Consider the following 22,422-nt stretch of genomic DNA (forward strand, 5'->3'; position numbering starts at 1 on the left):
CGGTGTTGCAACACGGCCTTCGTGCAACTGCACGGACGCCTAATTGAATCTTTCTTCAGAGAGCAGTTCTGTTGGTGGCCCTATTTGCTAACTTTGCCCTGAAAACTGTCTGAACACATGCTTTCCTATGTGGAAGACAGTATGGCCATCCTTTATCTACAGGGGATTGCTGAATATCTGATGCATTCTTGGAAGAACCAGGAACATTTACTGGTATTTTAACTCTTACTTTGTCTTAATGCTCAGTGTCTCGGAACAGGAAACTTCACTCCTTCATAGTTAGAGACACGTGGGTGATGTGAGCTCCTCTGGATGTGAGTTTGTTGTTCCTGGGACTGTTAGTGGATGTCACGTGTGTGTCCAGGGGAAGAAAAACCGGTGCCCACGTGCAGATGAGCACCTTCTGTTTTCCAAGACAAGTTAATTCTTGGGAAGGAGGTAACGAGCCCCAGGGACACCGAGGCATTAAAGGACCGGGGCAGTGACAAGCATGCGTACAATCAACCTGGCACTCAGCCACACCGCTCAGTACCTATCACCTGTTCGCCTGACCAGAATATGACCTAATTTCATCCTTAACTACCTACTTTATTGTTCAGGTCATATTTTCATCCAACTATTAATTCCACTAATGTGGGTTCCATACCCATTCTGTGACCAGCACTGTTCCAGGTACTGGGGAAACAGCAGGGACCAACACAGACAAACATCCCTGCCACAGTGGAGCTTATATCCAAGCGATAAATAGGTCCATGTTCAGTATGCGAATGAGAACTGCTTAGGAGGAAACATAAATCAAGCGAGGACGGGAGACACAGAGCAAGGCTCTCCCCTAAGACAGTGACTTAGTGAGTAAAGCCCGAGGGACAGAGATGGGAGAGAGTGAGCCATGTGGGGCTCTGGGGAAAGAGCCTTCCGGGGACAGCAGGTGCAAAGGCCCAGAGGCAGGAATGTGCCTGGCCCTCAAGGAGGCAGAGTAGAGATAAGCAGGGTGGGGGACGGTAGGGGTTGAGCTTAGGAAGGTGATGGGCAGGAAGGATGATCCTGGAGGCAGAAGTGCACTCACACGTGCTGTGTAATAGCTCCACGGCTGTCTAGCTCAGCACCTGTGTGCAACAGGCGTCCTATAGATGTTCACTGAAGCAAGGAAGGAATAATGAACGCATGAACTACACACAGCATGGTATACACTCCATACTGCCTGGCCCTGATTGGTCTTTCATTAGTATAGAATAAAGTTCTGCTAAATAAATAGGTGATAAAACACTGCAAAGTGCCCCAAGATGGGCAGTAGTACCAAAGAGCGAACCTCACGGGAACAGGGGGAGAGCCATGGGTGAGCCCAGGCTTGAAGGGTGGTCTGCCTGAGCCCTGAGGCCCGGAGGGAGGGCAGAGGGGGTCTGGGGGGCACTTGTGGAAACCTGTCAGAGCTGTGAGTGACTCAAGGCTGCTGAATCCTGAATGAATGGAGTTGATGGGCGTTCTGGCTGGGGTTCTGGGCCCCCACAAACCCAGGCTGACATCTAATACCCATCTAATTCCTGGAGCAAAGGCACTGACGTGGAGCCGACCACCTTGGGAGGCATCAACTCAGCGGGGTGATGTTTTGACACATCTCCTCAGACGGTAGCTTCTTGGACCAAAGCATCAGTAATGCCTAAGCCCAGACACTCAAGCGCAGCTGTGCTAGGATGGTCCCTGCCTCTTAGGTCTCAGCAGCTTCTAGAAAAGCTTCAGGGAATTGTGGACTTGCAAATCTTGAAACCACTAAAATGCCTGAGTTAGAGACCAGTGGGCGCTTTTATGTTTGTCGCCATCTTTCCTGCACTGCTCAGATGCCCAGTCCTCCCGTGTGTGTTTCCACGGCAGCATCAGGAGTTTCCACCCTCTTGGTTTCGGGGTCTACAGTCACAGCCTTCTAGGCGGCATAGCTTCTGTCTCTGCTTTCCTGGCGCCAGCACGGCCCTGTTCCAACTACCCAGGTGCTGTTCAGACGTCTTCCCCACCCAGCACCTTCACAGTCCGGGCCTCTGTGTTACCACCAGTGACGCTGCATCGTGTGCTTCCAACAGGGGGCTCTGGGGAAACCCACTTCTCTTAGAATGAGTGCAGCCCACCCTGGGCCCTGGCCCATCGTCTGTGCCCACATCCCCATCGCCTCCACTCAGGAGGCTGAGTACAGATGGCTGGAGAAGCCTTAATCCTCTGAAAATGTATCTGCTATGCCCGTCTGCACAGGGCCTGGGGTGTCAAAGAGGAAGCCGAGGTTCCTGCAGATTCTATCTTCTGCTGCTTTGGACTCACGGCCTCTCACCTGGAATTCGACGCCTGCCATTCTCATCACAGCCTGTCGAGCTGTTTGCAGACAGTAATTCAGGGGACCTGACGTTTCATTGCTTCCACTCTCCCACCACTGCCTCCTGGGGTCAAGTGTTTGGGGATTCTTGTCCAGAAGCTCACAATCTCTGCAAACTGTTGGCTGTGCACATTCCCAGGATTCGTCTGGGGACAGCCACCCCCACGGCGTCCAGCACAGGCTGGTTCTCAGGAGACTGGAGGAGCTGGTGAGGATACCTGGGCCTGCTTCTCCCCCGCTCTGTGGAGAGCTTCTGCGCTGGTGCGGTGACCCCGTTTAGGGTGGGCAAGAGGGGGTTTGGAGTGGCATGGACCCCTGTGGGCCTCCTTGAAATCATTCTGGAAACATGGCAGCCTTCATTCTTAAAATTGGAAGAGCTCTGAATTTAACAGAACTCATTTTGCAATGGATGAGAGCATTTAGTCAAGTGAAGACCATCTCCTTTTGATATAATGTTAGAAATAAGTTTTACTTTAGGAAAAGCTTTAGGTCTAGTTTTTCCCCCAAAATGAATGGTTCCTGTGCTTTAGTTTCTTTCCTTCTCCATAGAAAGGAGAGGGGCTTCTGGAATCCTTGCCAAGGCTGGTGGGGTGGGGGGCAGGTCTGCATTAACGGCCCCGGGTGCTATGGATAGCTGGCATTCGTGCTGAGCTTTGGGGAAATGTATATTTCCGTGAACACTGTGAATTAAAAAAATAGAAAACAATAACTTCTTTCCCAGTTTACATTCAAAATGGAAGACCTCCATAGCTGGTGGCCCCGCAACCTTCAGGAGACACTGTCTGGTAAGAGCACGGCCACGTGTGGTTTCTAAGTGGCTGTGTAGACTCGGGTGTTCGCATCATGAAATTCATTTCTAAACAGCCATGAGAAAAAGCTTACACAAACGCTCCAGGACCCAAACAGAAGACGTGACTGTCTCTGTTCATTTTGCCACGGCTGGCCTGGTTTATCTGGGGGGACTTAGATTCTCCGTGACTTTTGCAAATGATACACTGCTCTCAGAAGGCCCAAGAAATGTCAACTTGTGGAAGTGAATTAGCCATTCTGGTCGATGTGGTGCAGTCATTAAGGAATTGATCAGACTTCTCCAGAGCTCACCCTCGTCTGGTCATTCGGCCTAGTTGACCGACACCATCACACAAACGGGGTAGGGATCTGGTAACCAGCTCTGCCACTGGCCACGCCGGATGCTGAGAAAAGCACATGGACAAGACACGCCGGTAAGGCTGTACTCGCCAGCCACGGGAGAAGCAGGACGTGTCTAAGGGGAAAGACAGGTGGATAAATGCCGTTCTTTCAGGTCCTGGATCTCAAGCCCAAGGCCAGGGCCCTTCAGCAGCAGGTAGGGAAGGAGAGAGAGTTTCAGAAGAGCAAGGCTCAACTGGAAATGCTAAACTACAGAACAGTTGGAAAAGGCAGAGAGTGGCAGAGAAGAAACACACCTTGCCCTCCAAGATCTTTTTTTTTTTTTTTTTTTTTTTTTAGTGAAAAGCATTCTGATTTTATCTTAGTGTGATAATAGTCAGTTTTTGCTTTTGGACCTGATCAGAGGGTCCCCAGCTGCCCCTCACACCTGCACAGAGGTTTATTCAAGCTGGAAACTCACCCAAGAGTTGCCTTTTCTCCTGGGGGGTGGGGGGCACTGCAGCTGGGGGGCCCACAGGCCTTCCCGGGAGCATGATGTTCTCGTGGTCCAAGCCCTTTCTTGTACTGACAGCACCACAGACTCATGGTGGAGGACAGACATTCTCCTCCTGCCAGGCCTGGGGGTAGGTGACACCCAGCAGGAAGCCTCAGCCTTTGGGCTGCAGCATGGCTGGGGGGCCTTGGCCCTCCCGTGGACACTCCACATGCAGAAGAAAGGAAGTGACAGACGACAGCGTCCATCATCCAGGTTGCAAACAGACACCCTAGGGGCCAGGTGTGACCTAGAGACGTCTTTGCTTTGGCCTGAACAGCATTTGGAAATTGGATTTTCGGCCTTTCTCTAAAAGGTCAGATTTGGCCACGTTGGGTCCTCGTTCTATGGCAGCAACCAGCTCCATGGACAGATGCCCCTGCAGTCCCTTGTGGTCCATCCACCAGCCCAGCCAGCATCCTTCACCTGTGGGGCCACGGTGGGCATGTGGTGTGTCCACCAGTCCTGGTTAAGAGGTTTGGGTGACATGGAGGTGTCACCAGCAAAGCCCACTGGGGTACCCAGGAAAAATGAGCTGGAATCTGGGTGATAAGGTCTAACTCTTCTTTTGTGCTCAGTCTAGTTTCACTTGCCCGGAGGGGGACTGTGCGCAGATGCCTCGCACCTAACGTGCTGGATTAGAGTTCCCAGCTATAGAACCGACACCCTAGCTGAGCTGGGTGTGTGCAGAGAGGCTGTGCCCAGCTCTGGGCCCGGAGCCGGAGCAGCACAGCTACCCCGCCACCCCCCAGAACGCCGTCCCTCCCGCCGGTGAGATCCCTGTAAAGCAGTCCCATCCCCATCCCTGTCCCGTCCAAGGCCTGTCCCAGAGAGCCTGTGCTCTAGGGCAGGAGCTTGCACCCCTCCCTTCTGTGATCAGAGAAGAAAGCTTTCCTCTGCTCTGAGCCCATCTCCATCTTGTTCTATTGGCACAAGTAACACGGGGCCGGAGGACCCTTGCTGGGACTTGACTCGAAGGGTTGGTAACAGAAGCAGGTGTGTAAACGTGTTCTCTGAAGCCACCTGCCCCCGTCCACTTCTCCAGGCCAGTACGTGTGCCCAAAGCACATACGCTGTTCTGTCTTCCTTTCTTCTTCCGTCCTCTGTCCATTTGTCCATCCTTCCTAATAGGTCCCGTGAGGCCTTTCAAAGCCCTCTGCCTTTCCCTCCGACACCCATTTTGGTCTGGTCCTCTGTTCTCTGCTGCCTCCACCCACCCCTCAGCGAATGCTTGCTCCTTCTCCGCCGTGCTCTCCCCTCCTCTCTGTCTGAGGCACCTGCCAGAGCTGACCTCAGTGGCTGCAAAGTGGCAACGAGGGGGATGACCTAGGGGGCGATTCTTTGCTGATTCTTTGCTGGCAGATGCTTTGCTGGGCACTGTGGTCCCCACCCCCAAAGTGCACACACAGGGGTGGACATGGTGAGGTGGAGGGCTGGGGGCGGGGCGGAGGGCCGGGTGGGGCGGCTGCCCTCACATCTGCGTCCTCTCTGTTGCTGCATTTCTATGTCCACCCCTCTTGGGCAAGTGTTGGCCAAAAAATTCAAAATAACCCTGGCTTTAAAAAGGCATAGCGGTACTTTTTTCATATAAAGAAAGTCTAGGTGGGGTGTCCAGGATTGGCATGGTGGTTCCATAGACATCAGATCATAGCACTAACCATAGGGCCTTTGGCTTCACAGAGCAAAATGGCTGCTGAGCTCCAGTCACCATAAATATGTTCTTGGATGGAAAAAGGGAAAATGAGGGTCCTTATTCTTTATTTTAGGAACAATTCCTAGAAATCTCACACAGTACTTCTATTTATATCTTACTGGCCAAGTTTGGTCAAATGGCTTCCTTGGCTGCAGGGGAGTCTGGGGATCATTGCCATTTATTTTAGGTACAAAATAGCATCCTATAACTCAGGATTCTGAAGAGCAAAGAGAGAACAGACATTGTCTGCCATGATACCCAATAGACTCCACAACATCTACTTAACAATCTTTTCTTAAAGTTAAATCTACATAAATTGGGAGAGTGTGTTTAGTTGAAGTTCCCAGAATGAGAACATATCTTTAACTAGATTTAAACCTGTCCCCAAAGTAAGCCTTGTGGAAATACACACACACACACACACACACACACACACAACTTTCTGTATGTGACAGTCACCTCCAAGTCCATGGGAAAGCCCTGGTGTCTTCAACATCCCCATCTGGCCTGAGTTGGCTTAAATGCAGAGGAGAGGAGAGAACAATTTGTGTTCCCACCGTGAGGTTACATTCTGGTCATTTTATTCTGCCCATAAAAGAAAGTGGATTCATGCATTTCAAAACAGTTTTCAAAAATAAGAATAGGAACAAATAAGCATTTCCAGTTAGCCCTAGGTTTGCTTGGAAATTAAATTACACGTTTCTGGGGTGGTGGGTTTACTCAAGGATGCCACATATTACACAAGCAGACACAGCCCCGTGACACACTGTGACAAAAAACCCCGAATACAAAAAATGGAAGTTTGATGTGACTATTTCCTGTTCAACTCAAGTTTGTCAGAATCGCTATCTAGCTCATTTATTGCTTCGAGGCAGATCTAGAAAGGTAAGATGAATGATTTTCAAAGCAAAACCAACTAGTTATTTGAGATCAGTTGTAACTGTCACCTGCACAAGATCTAGATAACAGAAAACCAAGTCTCCTCTGAATATAATTCGGCTACAGTGTTGTTGTCACAATCTACAACAGGCATCACCAGATAAAGGATGTTTACTGCTCTAAGGAAAAATGCCTCGATGCCCTGGTGCTAAAAGCAAAATTCTGATCTTTGCAGAAGTCACCATCTTCTGACCGGCTTGTAAGCAACCACTCTCTTACTGCTGGTCAGCTCGTGGCTCTGCAGAGCTGGTGTTTGGCCAGTTACCCTGGTGTGCCAGGAACCAGAAGCTGACACTGCCTACGGCTGGGCACCCTGGGAGCCCCCGCCTGGCTGCAGAGGTGCCAGGAGAGACAGTCTTGAGCGGCTTGGAGTGTGAAGGCTGCTGTCTGCTGGATGCACTGGAATCAGTGTGATTTATTTGCCTGTGAGTGGATGCACCCTTGGCCCCGAGCCGAGGTGCCAGGAGGCCGTGCTATCTCTCAAGCACGAGTCTGTAAGAACACAGAATCCCAGAGCACATTTGTCCTGAGTCTGTGTCGGTGCCCAGATCGTGCTGAGGTTGGAGTCCTGCCTGACTGTCTCCGGAGTCTTGGTTTCCAGAAATGCTATTCCTACACGATTCTCTGAAAGATCTGTCTGCTGACCATTTGTTTTTCTGAATCCTGGACACTTAGCCCAGGAAAAGCTGTGCTTCATCTTAGAAAATGGAATACATTTCTCTCAGGCACCCTGCAAATCTAGCCACCGATACACATTTCCCTCCTTGCTTTGTCCTGGAAGGAACCCAAAGCTAAGTGTTCGGGTTCACTGCAGAAGCACCTGTGCTGTGGAGGGCGCAGCCTCTCCACCTGGGCTCAGTTTCACGTTGCTGGCCTGCCCGTAGCTGCCCTTTTACTGATGGCCTTTCTTTTTATCCCAGCTCTGCCACTTGTTAGCTTATGTAATCTTGAGCTGGGTTGCTTTAACCTCCCAGCCTCAGTCTTCATAGCTGTAAAATGGGGATAATGATGGTCCTTACTGCAAAGGATGACTATCAGAATTCTCGGAGACACTGCAGGAAAGAGGTCTGGCTGTGTGCCTGGCGCAGGGCGCAGGGCCTGTGCATTGTGTTCTTCTTCTTCTTGTTATTATTATTACTGCTGTTGTTGTTCAGTGATCCTATTTCATATATTTTGTATAAGCTGCCTCAGACCCTTTCTGGTGTGAGTTAGAGACCAAATAAATGATTAAAATAAACACTTTTTGTTTGCCATGTAATTGAAAGTCTTTCTTTGGCATAATTCTGCAGTTCTTCTTGGGGACTGCTTTTGCTCCACTCCAGGGTGTCTGCATAAATTCACGTAGCTGCAGTTTTAGAGTAGCAATTCGTTTTAGCTGCGATCAAGGTAAGAGGGACTTCACGACAAGCCTTCATGAAGTTCTGTCGTGCACTGCAGAGTTACGTGGGAATAAATGAACTGTGGCCTCGATTGCTTATTTTGCTCCGAGCTGATGGAAGTTAACTAAAAGGTGTTTTACGTGGAGTTCCCTCTTTTTGCCTGTTTATAATGAAGAGTGAGCCAATCAGTCACCATGGTTAACCCAGCCCTTGGCAGGATGTATGCAGAAGCAGAGAGGAAACTAGTGGGGTGAGGACACAGGCCCTCCCAACACCCAGCTGGACAAGATGATCTTCTGACCTGCTTTTTTGCCTGACTGTTTGCCAGGGCAAAACAGTCTTCTCACAGAAATAGCATGAGTTTTATATAGCTAAGAATTTTGTTTCTATTTAAGTTGACCTTTCCATTCTCATTGAAGTTGTGACATCACCTGCCCAGACCTTTGGCTGCAGTGGGGAGCTGGCCGGCCGCCCTCTAAGCCCAGAGCCCGGGGACCAGTTGACATCCAGCTCCACGTACCTGCCCTTTCAGCCCATCTGCGGTATTTCCTTGCATGTTGCTGGTTTCTTAGGGGCTGCATTAATTGAATTTTGACGAGAAATCTAGTGCCCTGGAAGTTGTCCAGCTATTTACATTGATTTGTTTGATACATTCAGGACTCAGAGGAGGGGGCGAGGTTAGCGTTTAATTCCGTGGAGAAAGGCAAGCTCTCAGTGCTCAGCTTCCCTTCCTGTGCCCCCTCATCCTATTCTGTGCCTCTCTTCATAGAAAGCACAACCATTTTCCTTTAATTAGGCTGCAGAGAGCACAGGCTAGCATTAGGCCACTCAGCCACTCAGCCATGCTCACAGCCATGGCCATTTCCTATCTATTTTCCGTAGGAAAAGAAAAAAAAAAGTGTATATATGCACACATAACCCCCCAGAAGTCTTGGGGGGGGGGGTGGAACAAAGGAATCAGTGGAATTACCTTTTGTGAGACCGAGGCCACAGGAGCTAGCAAACCCCGGAAAGCAAGATATTTTGCTACCTCACAAGTCCTCTGGTTAGATGAACTGCTCTTTAAATTCTAAAGGACGGCTTAGTAGAAATATCATTCACTAGTACAGAATATATACAGCATGTTTGATATATGTTTACAATAATTGTGATTAGTACATATTTAAAATAATTACCTTTCATAACAACAGTTTTCCTAATTAATATGTTTTTTTAACTGATAAAGCTTTTATAGAGACGATGACAAACCACAAACTGTTCCTTCACTTTCTTTGTCACTTTTATGCTTTCAGGTTTGTAGTTTCCAAAAATCACGTACTAAAATTCAACTAACCTGTTCCCAGTTCTTATTTCCCTACAGCATAATAATGAGGGGAATGGATACGACCATGTCTATAAGAATCCATACGTGCATGCTGATATAGATAAGTGAATAAATAAATAAACGGAGGAGAAGGGACAACTCTTCCTTACCGTCGAAAGCCAAGTAATAAACGTGGAGTGAATGCTGGAGCTAGACAAAAAGCACCCGTTGGCAAACAACATAGTAACAGTTGTTTCAGGCAAGAATTGTTTATGAATGCTAAAATAATTGGAAAAAAGGGCGATCGAAAATAGGATATTTATAGTCTCAAAGTATCACTAATTGATGATGAAGGTAAACACAGAGAAGCCTGCATCCTCCAGTTTACAAATGACCACAGTTAACAACGCAAGTAGAAGGACAAATCTGCACGCGATGCACAGAGGGGGAGAGAGCACCGCTCCCGCAGTGCCTGCCAAGAAGGCACAGCCCAAAACGAATAACGAGGAACCGTCAGACAGACCCCAATGGGCAGACGTCTACAAAATACCTGGCCTGCGTATTCACAAGTGAAGGCTCCCGACAGAAAAGGGCTGAGGAGGGCTTCCCTGGTGGTGCAGTGGCAGAGAATCTGCCTGCCAATGCAGGGGACATGGGTTCGAGCCCTGGTCTGGGAAGATCCCACATGCCGCGGAGCAGCTAGCCCCGTGCGCCACAATTACTGAGCCTGCGCGTCTGGAGCCTGTGCTCCGCAACCAGAGAGGCCGCGATAGTGAGAGGCCCGCGCACCGCGATGAAGAGTGGCCCCCGCTTGCCGCAACTAGAGAAAGCCCTCGCACAGAAACGAAGACCCAACACAGCCATAAATAAATAAATAAAAATTAAAAAAAAAAAAAAAAAGAGAAGGGCTGAGGAGCCGTCCCAGATGGGAGGCAATGATGGAGACACAAGAAAGAGTTGACAAGAGGATTGATGAGAAGCCGGGGAAACACCAGTATCTCATGGGGACTGGTGGGGTGGGGGAGCGGAGGGAGAAGCTGGAGCCAAGCAGCATCACGAGTGCCTGGGAGGGTAGGAGGGAACCGCGGATCCCCTCCAGGCACAGACCCAGGGGCCCAGGTGGTAAAGCAGAGTGAGTGTGCAGCTCTGCAGTAGCGGAGCAGGGAGTCCGGGGGTCTGGATAAGATGGAGCTGGGAGGGTCCTAGAACAGGGTGTGGGCTTGGGCGGTGGTTTTGCAGAGGGTAGAAGTGAAAGGCGGCAGGTCTGTGTTAGCGGCGGGCAGTCTGATGACCAGGAGGCGGGAGGATTAACACGGGGCCAGAGCCATCCCTGGTCACTCGTGTTTGCAGAAGAGGGGTGTCACAGGGTTCTCGTCGCTGTGTCCCCTCCCTGTCCCGTCTCAGACCGGGTCACGGGGGGCGTGCTCTGATCACGGCTGCATTCCGTGAGCACTGGGTATCACGGCCTCGCTGCGGGCTTCTGGGACCATTTTTCACTTTCTCAGAACGGACCCAGGAGGCTGAGACGGGGAAGGAAGAGAGAGTGCCTCCCATCAGCGGCTCCCTAGAGGTGAAGCTCCAGGAACCTCCCCGGCCAACACCCTCTCACCCCCCATTCAACCCAGTTGTCTGCCTACTTCTCTCCCGCACCCAAGCAGCAGAACATAGATGGAAGGAACCCCACGCGACCATGCTGCCAGATTGGATCTCATGCCCATTCATCCTCGCAGATTCTAACGGGCACGCAGCATTGCCTGGCCATCCAGACACTGCCTGAGTGAATACACTTTTCTGCTCTCTGAGATGACTTTTCCTTCTCCTCAAACATCCAACGCCCCTTTCTGCTTTACTCTGCTCTCAGCCGATGCTTTATTGAGAAAATAGGAGCGGTCAAGCACTGCCTTGTCTTCTCACCTTGAGACCTGATTTTCTCCCGTGACCCTGACCCTGTGGCTGTTAGGATAGAAAGTCGTCCCGGCTCTGCCACTGTCCTCTCTCTCTCTTGCATCTTTTACTTGTTTACAGACAAGACTCACCACCTTCCCTCTTTAACAAGCCCTCTCCTGACTCCGTTTCCCCCTTGCAAAGTATTCCCCGGATCTCTCTCCACTTCGCAGAAAACTTCTCCAAATTGGACTCTGCAGCATCTTCAGTTCCTCAGGTCATAAACTCTCTCCTGGGCTAGTTCCACCTCCCCACCTGTTCTGAAGCAGCTCTTATGAAAGCCAAACCCACCAGCCAGCTCTCTGGCCTTGATGCGGCCCCTCCGTGGAGATGACACAGGTGGCCACTGCTTCGCTCTGCAAACACGTCCTCCTCTTAGCTTCTGCCAAAACCCACGTCCTCTCCTCCTTTCTGAGCCATATCTCTGGACATGGGAACATTGGGATCCTCTTGGCCCTTTTCTCTAGAAGCTGAGCGGGAACGGATCTGAACTGGATTCTGGCCCATGCCTGGACCCGGGGGGGCTCTGGGCGTGAACTGCATCACAGGGTTGGCCGGACCTTGAGGCAGGGGCTTCTGGAGGCCGTGCCTGTCACCGGCCATGGGCTCCTCGGGACCAGGCAGACTGGAAGCTCTGGGCAAGGTGGCTCCCAGCTCATTACCTCCAGGGGGCAGCTGTGAGTTATAAGCCCACATTCACCCCGGGGTGTGTGTGTGGGGGGGATGGAGGGGTGGATGGGAGGATGGGGGCACTGGACCAGTAAGGGCTGGGGAGGTGGGCCCCAGCAGTGCCCACGACAGAGGTGGAGGGCCACGAGTCCTCTCTGGGTAAGTCTGAGAGTCAAGTGAGCAGTTGGGTGTTTTGCCGGAGCTTAGAGCATGTCTCGCACACCCTGCCGCTAAAACACATCTCAAATCCAAATGCTTCACCCTGCATCCATCTGGTCCAACCCCCCCACCTCTCACCTGGGAAACCAGCAAGAGCCTCCTAATAGCTGCTACCGTCCATTCTCCGTGGCAGTTGCGGTGAACTTTAAAGCGCGATTTGGCAGATAACTGCCCTTCCTTTGTGGAAGTAAGCATCTCAGCCCAAACCTCCGCCTCCAGAGATCTACACAGTGTAGCTCCTCTGACCCTCGTTCACTCCGCTACGGCTTTTGTTCCCCAGATGTACCAAGACCTCTCCCACTCACGGGCCTCTGCACCCACTGTTCCCTCTGGACTCCTCTCCCTCACATCTTGCAGGCCTGGCTGTGTCTCAGCGTCCAGGACTGGCTCAGAGTCTGCCCCACACACCTCGACTCCTGCCCAGTGCTGCTTTGCCATATTTTCTTTTTGACTTTGTTTCGTAGCCTTTAGCACCATTTGAAATGGTCTTTTTTCCATATTTACTTGCTTGCTTGTGACCTGCCTTCCTTCTCTAGAATATAAAATCCAGAAGGGCTGGCTTTTTTCAGTCTTATTCTCAACTGTATCTTCAGAACATAGTACACAGCAGGTGCTTAATAAAGGTTGATTGAATGAATGAGTAAATAAAAAGCATAGGTCAAAAACTATGCTGGGTTTGCAATTAGGAGACCATCAAAATCTTAATTGGGAGGGGTGTGTTGCAGAGGAAATGAGCTGAGTGTAATTTACTCCTTCAGAGACAGACAGACAGACAGATGGACAGTCACATGTCCATCTGATGTCTGTCCCTATGTGCCAAGCACCATGCCAAGTGCTGAGGATCCACAGGTGAAGATGTGCCTTGTTCTGAGGCACTCAGCCACCAGGAAAACACAGGGGTGTGTGAGCTGGAATGTAGCCAGCTCAGGGGCCCAAGGTCAGGGTCACTTTGCTTCGCCTCATGAGCACCATCAACAGATAGCTGTTTCAGGCACACAGGCAATTTGGAATATTGTTTTGTAACATGGGTTCTATCAACATAAGCAAACTGCCTTTGATTATTCAGCAGGTTTAATCCAGCAAGTTAAAATATCAAGTGACTATTTAAAGCCCAGGTTTTAAAACAGGCTTGCTCACTTCTCAAAGTGAAGAAGCAGTGAAACCAGTTGGGTCTGCTTGTGTCAGCTGGACCATGGACATGGCTTCAGCATGGCCTCTGGCAAGACGGGCGGTGCCTGGGAGTAGGGTGGGAGGACCACCCAAGACTGTGAGCTCTCTCTCCAGGCAGAGGAGACCTGACCTCAACCCTGGCAACTGCCCAGAGACTCATGCTACACAGAGATCTGATCCAGCAGGAAGAAAGATGTAGGAAACTCCGGGGAAGAGGGACCTTCAGGGGATTCAGATGCTCCTGCATCTTCTGCTTTCCATTTTGGGATGAAATTTAGTGATTCACTCATAAAGTATATTTGGTCATTTCCCTTCTTCCTTAAATTGCCTTCCTAAGCTGGGATAGTTAACCCATTTCCTCTTTAAGGAAGGTCTTGGTTATAACATAAACTAAAAATGTTCTTCTTACCCAAAGTTTAAGATAATGGCAGTCCAAAGATATAAACACGTGACCTTAGCCACAGGAGAGTCCACTAAAATCAAGATGAGAGCCCACACCAACCATTTTGGAGACACATCATTATGTAAAATGGAGCATATCTATATTCACTGGGGACACTTTAATTTTTCTGAGGGAATAAAACTTATAATGAGAAGGTACATCAATGTTATTTGACCCCAATCTATGAAATATTGGACTAGCCTTCCAAGTCCTTGATTTAGTTTCTCTTAAAAAAAAATCACTTGTTCATTGTCTCTTTTTCATGAAAGGCAAGAGAAAGACAATAGTGGCAACTATCTCCACTATGATTTAATATTACACCAGTTATTCTAGGGAAGTCAATAAAACAAGAAAAATTAATAGGAAGTATAGCTATTGGAAAGGAAAGAAGAAAAGCTGTCATTATTTGCAGCTGATAATCACCTACCTAGAAATATGAAGATAACCTACTAAAACACATTTAAACAAAAAGAATTCAGGACTAGAGCAACTTACAAAGACCAATATTTTCCCTATCTACCAATAATTTTTAAATTAGAAAATGTAATAGAATAAAATGATCCCATTTACAATAGAAACAAAACAATAAACAATACTAAAATAAATCTAAAAGCAAATGTGCGAGCTCTGTAAAGGGACCTATCAGAAGAAAACAACCAAACTGAAGACAGCAAACAAAGATATGAATGGTAATATTCAATTTTATAAATATGTTCCAAACTAACCTAAAAATTAAATTCAAAAACGCAGTTAAAATCCCAAAATTAATTTTTAATGAAATTAGACATGGTATTCATTTGGAAAAGTACAAAAATAGCCAAGAAAACTGCACATCAAAGAGATCAAAACAAACTGTAATGTGATAGTAATTAAAAGAGTGTGGCAGAATCCAGAAACAGAAATAACATTTCATTTAACAAGATAGCAAATAACAGGATAGCAAGTCCAGAAATGGACTCATCTGTATGAAAGAATTTAGCTCAGTATATGATATTGGTAGCATATCAATTAAATAGAAAAAAAATAGACTATTTTAAAAGTTATTGGGAAAGTTGTTTCTTAGAAAAAGTAAAATTAGAGTCTCATGTTAAACTATACACAAGCATGAAAAAGATTCCAGATGAATTAAAGATGTCAATGTGAAAAAAAGCTACAAAAGTGAAAAAATAAAATAGAATACTTTATAACTGTCAGTTGGAAAAGATTTTCCTAAGTAGGAGACAAAATTCAGGAGCTCTAAAGAAGATGTGATTAGGTAAAAATTAAAACATTTATATGAAAATAACCATAAACAACTGATATAAGAGAATGAAAAGACTAGTCACAGACTTGGGAGAAAATCTTTGCAAAACACATATCTGATAAGGGACTAATATCCAAAATATCCAGAACTCTTAAAGCTCACCAGTAAAAGAACATACAATGCAATTAAAAGATGGACAAAAGATCTTAACAGACACCTCACCAAAGAAGATATATAGAGAGCAAATAAGCATAGAAAAAGATGCTCCACATCATTTGTCATCAGGGAAATGCAAATTAAAACAAAAATGAGATAGCACTACACACCTATTAGAATAGCTAAAATCGCAAACACTGACACCAAATGCTGGCAAGGATGTGGAGCAACAGGAACTCTCATTCATTGCTGATGGGAATGCAAAATGCTACAGCCACCTTGGAAGACAGTTTGGCAGTTTCTTACAAAACAAAAAACATTGTTACCATAGGATCCCAAATCATGCCCCTTGGTTTACACCCAAATGAGTTGAAAACTTATGTCCCCGCAAAAACCTGCACACAAATGTTTACAGCAGATTTATTCTTTTTTTTTTTTTTTTTTTTTTTTGTGGTATGCGGGCCTCTCACTGTTGTGGCCTCTCCCGTTGCGGAGCACAGGCTCCGGATGCGCAGGCTCAGCAGCCATGGCTCACGGGCCCAGCCGCTCCGCGGCATATGGGATCCTCCCAGACCGGGGCACGAACCCGTATCCCCTGCATCGGCAGGCGGACTCTCAACCACTGCGCCACCAGGGAGGCCCAGCAGATTTATTCTTAATTGCCAAAACTTGGAAGCAACCAAGATGTCCTTCCGTAGGTGAGTGAATAAACAATCTGTGGTCCATCCAGACAATAGAATATTATTCATCAATAAAAAGGAATGAGCTATCAAACTTTGAAAAGACATGGAAGAAACTTACACGGATATTGTTAAGTGAAAGAAACTAACCTGAAGGGCTACATACTGTATGAGTCCAAGTATATGACATCTGGAAAAGGCCAAACTATTGAGGCAGTAAAAGGATCAGTGGTTGCCAGGGTTTTCTTTTTTTTTTTTTGGTGGGGGTGGGATGGGTTGGGGAGGGCTGAATAGGTGGAGCACAGGAGATTTTTAGGGCAGTGACACAATAATGATGGACCCCTTATTATATGTTTGTCAAGACACCCACAGAATGTACAACAGAAAGAATCAACTGTAACAAACTATGGACTTTAGTTAATAATAAAGTATCAGTATTGGTTCATCAATTGTAACAAATATACCACAGGAATTCAAGATGTAAATAGCAGGGAAAACTGTGTGTGTGGAGGGGAGGGAATGTAGGAATGCTGACCTTGCCCATCAGTTTTTCTGAAAACTTAGACCTGCTCTTAAAAAAAAAAAAAGTCTATTAACTAAAAAAAACAATATACAGGAAAATATTTGCCATGTGTACCATGAGAATTATTAGTCCTATTTTATCATAAATACATAAATCAAAAAGAAAAAGGCAATCAATAGAAAACAGGCAAAGGATAGAAACAAGGAGTTTGAGGAACTGCAAGCTGAAAGTACAAGATAGTTTTCTTACTCTTTCTTCCTCCTGCAGATTGACAAAAATTAAAACGTGGACTATATCAGAGTTGGTGAGGGTGGGGAGAAACACACCCTCTCATAGCTATTTGGGGGGGTATACATTGGAGTAACCCTTTTTGAGGATAATTTAAGCTAATGTCTTTTTTTTTAAGATTTTTTGATGTGGACCATTTTTAAAGACTTTATTGAATTTGTTACAATATTGCCTCTGTTTCACGTTTTTTGGTTTTTTGGCCACGAGGCATGTGGGATCTTAGCTCCCTGACCAGGAATCAAACCCGCACCCCCTGCATCGGAATGCAGAGTCTTAACCACTGGACCACCAGGGAAGTCCCTAAGCTAATGTCTTGATCAAAAAGTAAATATGCATACCCTTCAATCCAGAAATTCCACTAATGCCGATAAAGATGGGAATGTTACTTACAATAACAGAAAAATAATAGCAAATAACCTAAATATTCATTAATAAGAAAATAGCTAAGTAAACTGGGATTTAGTCATTCTATGGGATATAAAGAAGCCATGAAAAAGAATGAGACCTATGTGTACTAACACGGAAAGACGTTCAATATGTATTATTAATGGAAAAAAAGAAAAATGAAGAAAAATACGTACAGTATATTTGAGAAACACACACATTCATGCCTCTACGATGTGGTCTGTGCTGGGGAGAGGAGTGGATTGAGAAGAAGGACAGACATTCATTTGGGTGATGGTAGAATTTGTTTAACCTCCATTGAAACATTTCTATCTTTGCTGCTTAATTCCAAGCACTGTGAAGGAAAGAAGCCCGTCTGTCTTTCTGTTTGGTGGCTATGTCCCAAGTACCCAGCGCACTGGTGTTCAATAAATATATGCTGAGTGAACACGAATTAGCAATGCTTAAAAAACTATAATGGAAATAATCACAGGGCCAAAAGATGTATCATTAAGGATGTTTATTGCAGTGTTAATTATCAAAACAGAAAGCCGGAAGCAACCTGATTAACGAAGGAAGACACGTTGGTATGGTAGAACACTTTTCAGGCATTGAAAAGTCATGCCATTAAAATAATATTCCAAGAAGTGAAAAAATGTTCAGACTATCCTGATAAACCAAATTAGCAAGTTATAAATCAGCATTGAAAATATTATTAAATATATATAAATATTTATATATTCATAGGATAAAATGTCCTGGAAGGACATACATCAAAAAATGTACCATGGTTGTCTCTGGGTGATTGCTTACGGACTTTTGGTTTCTTCTTCGCACTTCTCTGTTTTATATCCGTTTCCTTTGGGTTATGCAGCGATTATATATTACGTTTGTAAATAGAGAAAAAAAAGGTTTGTTAAAAAATACTTGTAGAAATAGAGTGCTGCAGTTTAGATTTTTGGAAATTTTCTTTCCGGATGCCTTTATAGGCTGCCCTTGACTTACGGATGTCAGCTCCGTGTATTTGACTGTAATACCACTTGCCTGTGCACATCTTAGCCACTGATGCCCCAAAAACTCCTTCCTGAGTGCTGAATTCAAAGCCTCATCTGCTAAAGATACTAAAGGACACTTTGAGTGATCACCCTCTGACTCTATGGAAAGGGAATTCTCCTTATAAGATATTAGTCTATTACTGGCTTTTGCACATTTGAACTCCATTCTTGTTTTCTCAAGAGTAAATTGTGTTTGAAAGTAGGGGACTGTCTGTGTTATCCTCTGTTTAGTGCCTGGTATATTTAAGGTTTTTTGTTATCGTTTTTTAGAAAGAAGAGGATGGCTAAATAGATTCTGGTAGCTCCTTTCATGCTTATATGACATGAGATCCATTTATTCACTGGAGCCTTCTTTAGGCCACAGGTGCTTCTTCAGTTCTCTGAGCTCCAAAGAAAGATGTGGATAGTCTGGAAAGTATACCAGCTCAAACCAGAATCCTCTCCTAGCTGAGGTTTCAACAGTAAGAAGTTGGGTGGCAGACAGTTAAACTGGCAGTGGGGCTGGACCTCGGGGGAGGGGGCTTGGTCTGGGATGGTGATCACAGGGTTATAGGTGTGTAATCACATCATTAACAGCCATCTGATATGATTGAAAACAAAGTCATTATTATGATCCTTTAACAGTCTCAAGCTTAAAACCACTCACAGTCTAATTCAATAAATAAGCTACTTAAGTACAGAAAGTTACAAGCAAGAACAGATTTTGTGTCATATTAGCAAATGTGATTTTCATTAATTCAAGATGAATGTCTTCTATGAAACACTTTCATATCATATTAATGACATGATAGCAAACAGCATTCACGGGTTGCTAGGCAACATGAGGGCCCTCTAATGATCTCCTCTGTACTGGAGATGGAGGGAAGATGCCAGAGCTCTGAGGCTCTTCCCCACTTCTTGGCAACTGTTTCTGTTGGAAGACCACCATGGGGCTGGGAGGGGAAGGAACGAATGATACCATTTACCGTGTCACCATGTCACATATACCTCCTTCCTCTTCCCTTCTTTACACAGCTTTACTGGTGGGAGGGCAAGAACTAGAAGTAGGCTCAAGAGAGGTCAATCTACCTCTGCTTAGGTAGGCAACAGGCTGCCAGGAGACCAGGACAGGCAATGGAGTGGACACCTTGAGGGGCTTCTGTCAAGCCATAATTTGCTGGACTCTGCTCCTGGCATCCCTACCTCTCTGGGGGGTAGGTCCCCAGCAGTCATGTTGTGACTTCATGATTCCATGGATCCGAGATGGCTTCTGATGTAAGCCTTCTAGTTACATGCTGATGTGCAAAAACCACGCCCAAACTTAGTGGCACAGAGGGAAAGCCATTTTATTATGCTCATGGTGGATTGGCTCGGCTTCATGACTGCAGGGGCTTCATATGGGAAGACAAATGCCTCGGGGCCACTCTGATGGCCGGGGCTGGAATCATCTGGAGGCTTCTTCACCTACATATCTGGCACCTGTGCTAGGATGACTTGAAAGCTTGGCTCAGCTGGAACTCTTGCTGGAGTGTCTACTTGGTCCTTCCAAACAGCTTGGGCTTCCTCACAGCATGGCAGCCTCAGGATGCTTGGACTTCTGACCTGACAGGTCAGGACTCTAAGAGCAAATGTTCCAGCAAAGAAGCTGGAACTATGGGGCCTTCTATAACTCAGCCTCCAAAGTCACACAGCCCCGTTTCTGCTGCACTCCACTGGTCAAAGCCATCACAAGCTCGCCCAGATTCAAGGGAGGGGGCACAGACCCCATCTCTATTTAGGAAGAGTGCCAAATAATTTGAAGCTGCGCCCCCCACCCAAGCCATGCCAGTCACTCTGTGGGGAATCTGGAGCTGGGACTGAGATGCATCTGGTTATTCTCTGTGGGTTTGGGGCTGTGGCAGGGGCAAGCCGAGAAAGCCGACCTGCAGAGAGAAAGCAGCCGCCACTGCTTGGCTTCTACCCGCTTTAGCCTTCCTGACTGTAGTCTCTGTCCTGAGATGGAGCCATCTCGATGCCCTTTGTTCCTATGAGATACAACCACGAATCCTTAAGATGAATTCTCCTTTTTAGCTTACATCTAGCTTTGGTTGGTTTCTGCTGCTTGCAGCCAGAGTCCTAAGTGGCTCAGACAGAGCATCAGCTGATTTTTCCTGTGATTACTGATATAAATGTGCTTGGTTATATGCATGATACAAATTAGTACTTATTAATTTCAAGTATACCTATCGACTCCTTGTTATGGTAAATGAGGACTTATCTTTTTAAACACAAACCTCCAGTTCTCCCTATCCCAAACCTTCCAAATAGTTTGTATGGCAATTCTTGGTTAAATTAGTATCTGTGATTATGTTATTTTAACAATGCAAATATTAACTACATTTCTTTCTTGTATAACTTTTTGCTTTTCTTAGAAATAATGACGGCCCTGTTTTTTTCCTTAGCTTTCAATGTATCTAGCGTAAGTTTTTTTTTTTTCAAAATGCTCCAGCAGGTATGTAAAATGCCCTTCAATATTATTTTCCACATAAACATGTCAAATAATCAAAATAATTATTTTTTCCTCAGGATCCCTCTATGTTATTGTCTCTGTGCTCCTGTCTGGCCTGGCCTGGCCTGGTTGTCCCCTGGGCCCATGGGGACTTCTCCACACTGTTCTCCAGTGTTGGAACCTCTTCATTTACAACTTTGGTTGCTTCCTTTTTTTTTTTTTGATGGTAATTTTCTTTTTACATTAAAAAAATTTTTTAATTGAAATATAGCTGATTTACAATGTTAGTTTTAGGTGTACAGCAAAGTGATTCAAATATATATATATATATATATATATATATCCACATATATATCTATCCACATACATATACACATCTATACACATATGTATATTCTTTTAAAAATTCTTTTCCATTATAGGTTATTACAGGATATTGAGTAGAGTTCCCTGTGCTATACAGTAGGTCCTTGGGTTGCTTTAAAAATAACTCTTATATATTGGGGGCTTTCCTGGTGGCGCAGTGGTTGAGAGTCTGCCTGCTAATGCAGGGGACACGGGTTCGAGCCCTGGTCTGGGAAGATCCCACATGCCGTGGAGCGACTAGGCCCATAAGCCACAACTGCTGAGCCTGCGCGTCTGGAGTCTGTACTCCGCAATAAGAGAGGCCGCGATAGTGAGAGGCCCGAGCACCACGATGAAGAGTGGCCCCCGCTTGCCACAACTAGAGAAAGCCCTCGCACAGAAAAGAAGACCCAACACAGCAAAAATAAATAAATTAATTAATAAACTCCTACCCCCAACATCTTCTTTAAAAAAAAAAAAAAAACTCTTATATAGAGGAAAAAGTAGTGGTTACCAGTGGGGAGAGGGAAGTGGGGAGGGGCAATATAGGGGCAGGGGAGTAAGAGGTACAAACTATTAGGTATAAAATAAGCTACAAGGACATATTGTACAGCACAGGGAATATAGCTAATATTTTATAATTACTATAAGTGGAGTTTAATCTTTATAAATAACTCTTCATTATGCAGAATTTTTAAATATTTTTAAATTAGAAGGACACCCAGTTCCAACAGCTATCAACTCATGGCCAATCTTGTTTCATTTCTAGCCCCATCTACTCTTCTCCCTCCGGGGTTATTTTGAAGAATATCCCAGATATTTCAACATGTATCTCTGAAAGGTAAAGATACTTCTCTTAAAATATGTGTCACTACAATATCATCTTCACATTTAAAAACGAATAATTCCTTAACATCATCAAACATCCAGCGTTCAACTTTCCAATAATGTCATAAAGGGCATAATTTTTTTTTACAGCCTATCTGAATCAGGATCCAAATCAGTTGATATGCTTATAAAGTCTATTTTAACCCACAGGCTCCCAACCCCATCTCTCTTCCATTTTTTGCAGGTTATTTGTGGAAGGAGTCAGGCTGTTTGCTCCGTAGAGTTTCCTACGCTCTGAGTTTGGCGGACAGAAGCTCTGTGGTTTTAGTGAATATGCTCCTCTGTCTCCTCTATTTCCCATAAACTGGTGGTAGACCTAAGGTTCTGGACAGATTCAGGTTCAACTTTTTTTTTAAAGGTGGTGTGTTTTCCCGACAAGTAGCACAGAGTGTCTGGCTGTGTTCTTTTCTGTGTCAGCAGCCACATGCCCATGTCCTTTCATTCAGGAGGGGTTCAAAATGGTGACATTCTAACCGTGCCGTTCCTCCTTCACGTATGGGCAGGAACAGTTCTCTGTCCTTGGTACGTCCTTGAAGGATGGTCATAGAATTACTGCTGGAAATATTTCCTTTCAGAAGGATGAGGACGTTGCCCATCG

The 22,422-nt window shown here is 46.0% G+C and overlaps 1 protein-coding gene across 1 annotated transcript in view; it reads right to left on the minus strand.

Annotated features, from left to right (window-relative positions):
- The window catches only part of CFAP61 (cilia and flagella associated protein 61), a gene marked incomplete at both ends in the record, with an annotated part of 251,873 nt that overhangs the window by 8,047 nt on the left and 221,404 nt on the right, over window positions 1-22,422 (minus strand). The window lies entirely within an intron of this gene.

The sequence above is a fragment of the Hyperoodon ampullatus genome, assembly GCF_949752795.1.
Source record: "Hyperoodon ampullatus genome assembly, chromosome: 14".
Lineage (NCBI taxonomy): Eukaryota > Metazoa > Chordata > Mammalia > Artiodactyla > Ziphiidae > Hyperoodon > Hyperoodon ampullatus.